This window comes from Manis javanica, chromosome 2 (assembly GCF_040802235.1).
Source record: "Manis javanica isolate MJ-LG chromosome 2, MJ_LKY, whole genome shotgun sequence".
NCBI classification, from domain to species: Eukaryota; Metazoa; Chordata; class Mammalia; order Pholidota; family Manidae; genus Manis; species Manis javanica.
In genome coordinates, this window is record NC_133157.1 from 172,485,420 (window position 1) to 172,493,586 (window position 8,167).

The window sequence follows — 8,167 nt, forward strand, 5'->3', positions numbered from 1 at the left end:
ACCTCTATATGCCATCCAGCAACTGCAATAAGATTATGGGAATGGTTAATTTTAATCATAAACTAAGTTATACTTCACAATCCACCTCTTGGTACATTAGCTTTAAACATACAAATGTCTATTGACATCTAATTCTTACCTTCAACAGATTCGTCTTCCAAAATATTTCAAAGACCCACTTGGACAGGCAGGATTCCATGTCCTTCTATAATAGGAAATATCAAGTCATGTTATTACCCTTTAGCCATTTAGCTTTTTAAATATATTGAACATATAAAAAATATAAAATGAATATTTCAATTACAGAAATTTGTCTGCCCTCATAAAATAAAATTAAAGTAATTTACATAATAAAAAGGTCCTGTTTCCATGATATGAAAATACTTCTGAAGTGAAGTCATGCTTATTGCAGAGTTACAAAGACACATAAAACATTAAAATATGGGCAAGTTTAATGAATTAATTACATTTTACCAGTTTTTCTGGTTAATATAAATATTTTATATAAATGTAAAAATGTTATTTCTTAAAAAGTCCATAATTGTATTTGGGACATAAAAATATTGGCATATTTTGACAAGGAATTATTAATGTACAGCCCTATTTACTGGTATAATTTTATTCCTTAACTTGCCCCATTTTAAGAATAAATAACTTAAAAAACTTAATTTTTTCCAGCTTTATTGAGATATAATTGACATATATCACTGTACACATTTAAGGTGTACAAATATGATTGGATGCACATATATATTGTAAAATGTTTACCACAATAAAGTTGGTCAACATATACTTCACCTCACATAATTACTGTTTTGTTGTTATGGTGAGAACATTTAAACACTACTCTCCTAGCAACTGTCAAGTATATGATATTGTTAACTATAGTTACTTCTGGTGGTTATTTCTACATAAATAAAAAATCTGCTGATTTCACACTTTTTTTGTGTGTATAAATTTGGATCCTAAACCAGTGTGAAGCACAGGTTCACCATTACAAATTGTTAAGGAGAAACAAATGAGCAAACAACACAATACAAAAAGCAATCCATAAATACAGAGAACAGATTGATGGCTGCCAGAGGGGAAGGAGTCCGGGTGTGCAAAATGGGTGAAGGGAGTCAGTTGTAAGGTAATGAATGGTAGCTAGACTTCTGGACGTCATCACTTTGTAGTGCATATGGATGTCAAATTATAATGTACACCTGAAACTTATATATTATACCAATTTTGCCTCAAAAAAAAATTGTGAGGAGAACCTTACATTCCTACTCAGAACCCAGAAAAACTTGCTTAATGTTCTGTGCTGTTGATGGATTTTTTTTTCAACCCACCAGGGATGTACTTTTATTTAAGACAAAGTCTTGTCTTTGTTTTTGTTTTGTTTTTAAAGGAACAACTTCTCTTTTGGACTTTCAATTGAAACCAAAGTCTTTAAGCACCAAGACCACCCTCAACATCCCCTACAACCAGGAGAGACTGAGTTAATACTTCTTACTTCTGTATTTCTGCAACCTGGCTACTTCCTTGAGATACTAGTTATGCATTTTAAAGTATATTTTTTAAAGTTTATTAAAAAAAAGTACTAGTTCAGGAAGAATTTTTAGTTTTCCATATTACCTAAACCACAAGTCCTTTACTAATTTTTAAAAGAAATTTTAAGTTTTAATTTTAGATTCAGTCATTTCATCAAAAATTAAACTTGTGTAATAAATAACACGATTGAACCTGTGATTTGACTTGTATGTCCTGGAAATACAAAATTACTTATTTTTGTTAAAAAAAAATGGGTGTTCTTTGTTTTAAAAGGCAAGTTTAGTTTTTTAAATTAAATTATTTTTCCTTTATTTTGGTATCATTAATCTACAATTACAGAAAGAACATTTTGTTTACTAGGTACCCCCCTTCACCAAGTCCCCCCCGTATACCCCTTCACAGTCACTGTCCATCTGCGTAGTAAGATGCGGTAAAATCACCACTTGTCTTCTCTGTGTTGCACAGCCCTCCCCGTGCCCCCCATGCACTATACATGCTAATCGTAATGCCCCCCTTGTTTTTCCCCACCCTTACCCCTCCCTTCCCACCCATCCTTGGCAGTCCCTTTCCCTTTGGTACCTGTTAGTCCATTCTTGGGTTCTGTGATTCTGCTGCCGTTTTGTTCCTTCAGTTTTCCTTTGTTCTTACACTCCACATATGAGTGAAATCATTTGTTACTTGTCCTTCTCCGCTTGGCTTATTTCACTGAGCATAATACCCTCTAGCTCCATCCATGTTGTTGCAAATGGTAGGATCTGTTTTTTTCTTATGGCTACATAATATTTCATGGTGTATATGTACCACATCTTCTTTATCCATTCATCTACTGATGGAAATTGAGGTTGCTTCCATATCTTGGCTATTGTAAACAGTGCAGCGATAAACATAGGGGTGCAGCTGTCTTTTTCAAACTGGAGTGCTGCATTCTTAGGGTAAATTCCTGGAAGTGGAATTCCTGGGTCAAATGGTATTTCTATTTTGAGCATTCTGAGGAACCTCCATACTGCTTTCCACAATGGTTGAACTAGTTTACATTCCCACCAGCAGTGTAGGAGGGTTCCCCTTTCTCCACAACCTTGCCAACATTTGTTGTTGTTTGTCTTTTCAATGATGTGATCCTTACTGGTGTGAGGTGATATCTCATTGTGGTTTTAATTTGCATTTCTCTGATGATTAGCAATGTGGAGCATCTTTTCATCTGCCTGTTGGCCATCTGGATTTCTTCTTTAGAGAGCTGTCTATTCAGCTCCTCTGCCCATTTTTTAATTGGATTATTTGCTTTTTGTTTGTTGAGGCGTGTGAGCTCTTTATATATTTTGGACGTCAATCCTTTATCGGATCTGTCATTTATGAATATGTTCTTCCATACTGTAGGATATCTTTTTGTTCTACTGATGGTGTTCTTTGCTGTACAGATGCTTTTTAGCTTGATATAGTCCCACTTGTTCATTTTTGCCTTTGTTTCCCTTGCCAGGGAAATATGTTCATGAAGAAGTCACTCATATTTATGTCCATGAGATTTTTGCGTATGTTTTTTCTAAGAGTTTTATGGTTTCATGACTTACATTCAGGTCTTTGATCCATTTTGAATATACTTTTGTGTATGGGGTTAGACAGTGATCCAGTTTCATTCTCTTACATGTAGCTGTCCAGTTTTGCCAGCACCATCTGTTGAAGAGACTGTCATTTCCCCATTGTATGTCCATGGCTCCTTTATCAAATATTAATTGGCCGTATATGTTTGGGTTAATGTCTGGAGACTCTATTCTGTTCCACTGGTCTGTGGCTCTGTTCTTGTGCCAGTACCAAATTGTCTTGATTACTGTGGCTTTTTAGTAGAGATTGAAGTTGGGGAGCGAGATCCCCCTGACTTTATTCTTCCTTATCAGGATTGCATTGGCTATTCAGGGTCTTTGATGGTTCCATATGAATTTTTGAACTATTTGTTCCAGTTCACTGAAGAATGCTGTTGGTAATTTGATAGGGATTGCATCGAATCTGTATATTGCTTTGGGCAGGATGGCCATTTTGACGATGTTAATTCTTCCTAGCCAGGAGCATGGGATGAGTTTCCATTTGTTAGTGACCTCTTTAATTTCTCTTAAGAGTGTTTTGTAGTTTTCAGCATAGAGGTCTTTTGATTCTTTTAGATGCTATTGTGAATGGAATTGTTTTCCTGATTTCTCTTTCTATTAGTTCATTGTTAGTGTATAGGAAAGCTACAGATTTCTGTGTGTTAATTTTGTATCCTGCAACTTTGCTGTATTCTGATATCAGTTCTAGTAGTCTTGCAGTGGAGTCTTTAGGGTTTTTTATGTACAATATCATGTCATTTGCAAATAGTGACAGTTTGATGTCTTCTTTACCAATCTGATTCCTTGTATTTCTTTGTTTTGTCTGATTGCCATGGCTAGGACCTCCAGTACCACGTTGAATAACAGTGGGGAGAGTGAGCATCTGTGTCTTGTTCCCGATCTCAGAGGAAAAGCTTTCAGCTTCTCACTGTTCAGTATGATGTTAGCTGCTGGTTTATCATATATGGCGTTTATTATGTTGAGGTACGTGCCCTCTATTCCCATTTTGATGAGAGTTTTTATCACGAATGGATGTTGAATTTTGTCAAATGCTTTTTCAGCATCTATGGAGATGATCATGTGGTTTTTGTCTTTCTTTTTGTTGATGTGGTGGATGATGTTGATGGACTTTCGAATGTTGTACCATCCTTGCATCCCTGGGATGAATCCCACTTGGTCATGGTGTATGATCCTCTTGATGTATTTTTGAATTTGGTTTGCTAATATTTTGTTGAGTATTTTTGCATGTACGTTCATCATGGATATTGGTCTGTATTTTTCCTTTTTGGTGGGGTCTTTGCCTGGTTTTTGGTATTAGAGTGATGTTGGCTTCCTAGAATGAGTTTGGGAGTATTCCCTCCTCTTCTATTTTTTGGAAAACTTTAAGGAGAATGGGTATCATGTCTTCTCTGTATGTCTGATAAAATTCCGAGGTGAATCCACCTGGCCCGCAGGTTTTGTTCTTGGGTAATTTTTTGATTACCACGTCAATTTTGTTGCTGGTAATTGGTCTGTTTATATTTTCTGTTTCTTTCTGGGTCAGTTTTGGAAGGTTGTATTTTTCTAAGAAGTTGTCCATTTCTCCTAGGTTTTCCAGCTTGTTAGCATATAGGTTTTCATAGTATTCTCTAATAATTCTTTGTATTGCTGTGGGGGTCTGTCGTGATTTTTCCTTTCTTGTTTCTAATTCTGTTGATGTGTGTTGACTCTCTTTTTCTCTTAATAAGTCTGGCTAGTGGCTTATCTATTTTGTTAATTTTCTCAAAGAACCAGCTCTTGGTTTCATTGAATTTTGCTATTGTTTTATTCTTCTCAATTTTATTTATTTCTTCTCTGATCTTTATTATGTCCCTCTATCTGCTGACCTTAGGCCTCATTTGTTTTTCCTTTTCCTATTTCGATAATTGTGACATTAGACTATTCATTTGGGACCATTCTTCCTTCTTTAAATATGCCTGGTTTGCTATATACTTTCCTCTTAAGACTCCTTTTGCTGCATCCCACAGAAGTTGGGGCTTTGTGTTATTGTTGTCATTTGTTTCCATATATTGCTGGATCTCCATTTTAATTTGGTCATTGATCCATTGATTATTTAGGAGCATGTTGTTAAGCCTCCATGAGTTTGTGAGCCTTTTTGCTTTCTTTGTACAATTTATTTCTTGTTTTATACCTTTGTGGTTTGAAAAGTTGGTTGGTAGGATTTCAATCTTTTGGAATTTACTGAGGTTCTTTTTGTGGCCTAGTACGTGGTGTATTCTGGAGAATGTTCCATGTGCACTTGAGAAGAATGTGTATCCTGTTACTTTTGAATGTAGAGTTCTATAGATGTCTATTAGGTCCATCTGTTCGAGTGTGTTGTTCGGTGCCTCTGCGTCCTTACTTATTTTCTGTCTGGTGGATCTGTCCTTTGGAGTGAATGGTGTGTTTAAGTCTCCCAAAATGAATGCATTGCATTCTGTTTCCTCCTTTAATTCTGTTAGTATTTGTTTCACATATGTTTGTGCCCCTGTATTCGGTGCATATATGTTTATAATGGTTATATCCTCTTGTTGGACTGAGCCCTTTATCATTATGTAATGTCCTTCTTTATCTCTTGTTACTTTCTTTATTTTGAAGCCTATTTTGTCTGATACTAGTATTGTGACACCTGCTTTTTTCTCTCTGTTGTTTGCATGAAATATCTTTCTCCAACCCTTGACTTTTAATCTGTGCATGTCTTTGGGTTTGAGGTGAGTCTCTTGTAAGCAGCATATATATGGGTCTTGCTTTTTTATCTATTCTATTACTCTGTGTCTTTTGATTGGTGCATTGAGTCCATTTACATTTAGGGTGATTATTGAAAGATATATACTTATTGCCATTGCAGGCTTTAGATTTTTGGTTATGAAAGGTTCAAGGTTAGCTTGTTTACTACCTTACTGTCTGACCTCACTCACTTATTGAGCTGTTATAAACACAGTCTGATGATTATTTCTTTCCTTTCTTATTTCTCCTCCTCTATTCTTCATATGTTGGGTGTTTTGTTCTGTGCTCTTTTTAGGAGTGCTCCCATCTAGAGCAGTCCCTGTAAGATGCCCTGTAGAGGTGTTTTGTGGGAGGCAAATACCCTCAACTTTTGATTATCTGGGAATTGTTTAATCCCTCCTTCATATTTAAATGATAATCATGCTGGATACAGTATCCTTGGTTTAAGGCCCTTCTGTTTCATTGCATTAAATATATCATGCCATTCTCTTCTGGCTTGTAAGGTTTCTGTTGAGAAGTCTGATGATAGCCTGATGGGTATTCCTTTGTAGGTGACCTTTTTACTCTCTCTGGCTGCCTTTAATACACTGTCCCTGTCCTTGATCCTTGCCGTTTTAATTATCATGTGTCTTGGTGTTGACCTCTTTGGATTCTGTCTCTCGGGAGTTCTGTGTGCCTCGGTAGTCTGAGCAACTATTTCCTCCCCCAGTTTGGTGAAGTTCTCAGCAATTATTTCTTCAAAGACACTTTCTATCCCTTTTTCTCTCTCTTCTTTCTCTGGGACCCCTATAATGCGGATATTGTTCCTTTTGGATTGGTCACACAGTTCTCTTAATATTATTTCATTCCTGGAGATCCTTTTATCTCTCTCTGCATCACCTTCTATGCGTTCCTGTTCTCTGGTTTCTATTCCATCAATGGCCTCTTGCATCTTATCCATTCTGCTTATAAATCCTTCCAGAGTTTGTTTCACTTCTGTAATCCCCCTCCGGACATCTGTGATCTCCCTCTGGATGTCTGTAATTTCCCTCCGTACTTCATCCTTTAGCTCTTGCATATTTCTCTGCAGCTCTGTCAGCATGTTTATGATTTTTATTTTGAATTCTTTTTCAGGGAGACTGGTTAGGTCTACTTCTGCAGATCCTTTTTCAGGTGTAACTATCTTGGACTGGACCAGATTTTTTTTGCCTTTTCATGGTGATAGCCATGGCTGTAGGTAGGTTGCGGGTGTGTCAACTGGGAGAAGAAAGTCCTTTCCTGCTTGCTGGATGCCTTGCCCTTCTCTGCTGCCTGTGACAGCTTCCTGAACTCCTGGAGCAGCCACAGGGTAATTTCCTAAGCTGCTGTGGGCGGGGTGTCCGTCAGAGCAGTGCAGAGCCCTGCGGGGAGTGGCAGGCATGCCAGGTGCGCTCCTCTATGCTAGCGGCGACCCTGCCAGGCAGCTGTGTGGCAGTAGCGGCCTTTGGGTCTGGCCCAGGCAGCTGTGCGTTGGGTTGGGATTCTGGTCGGCTGCTGGGAGCACACCTGCTCCCTCTGGCTCTGCTGCTGGTGCGCACGGGGCTTTTCTGCATAGGCTTCTACTGGGCTCTGGCTTCACTGCCACCGGTGTACGCGAGCCGTGCCTGGGCTGTTCGGTCATGCCGCTGCGGGTTAGCACGGATCTGCTCTTGGTTCCTTCCAGTGCTTCCGCTCCTGGCGGGCGCTCCCACTCTCCTGCTACTGGGCCCGTGTGTCGGGGTCCGCGCCAGTTGGAGGAAGGACTGGAAGGCTGCCTACTCCTGTGAGGAGCTTCAGAGCTGCACTGCCTCTGTTTAGGGTGCCTAAGTTTCCCCGGTATTCCCAGCTGCCAGGACAACTTCATCCAAGTATGGGGTCCCTGTCCCTTTAAGACTTGCAGAAAGCACTCGCTTTTCTTTTGTCTCAGGGGTGCCGGTTGCAGGGTCCTACCCACAGGTTTTGCTTTTCTGTTTCTCTAATATCCAGCACCCTCTGCTTCTTGTATCTGCGTTCTGGGTGCGGATTTCTAGCGCTGGTTGTTTAGCAGTCCTGGGCTTTCACTCCCTCCCCATTCCAACTCCTTTCTTCCCACCAGGTTTTGGGGTGGGGGAGCGTTCATGTCCTGCCTGGCTGTGGCTTGTATCTTACCCCCTTCATGTGATGCTGAGTTCTCGCAGATGTAGATGTATCCTGGCTGTTGTACTGCATCCACTGGTGTCTCTTTTAGGAATAGTTGTATTTATTGTATTTTCATAAATATATATGTTTTGGGGAGGAGATTTCCTCTGAACTACTCATGCTGCCATCTTCCTGTT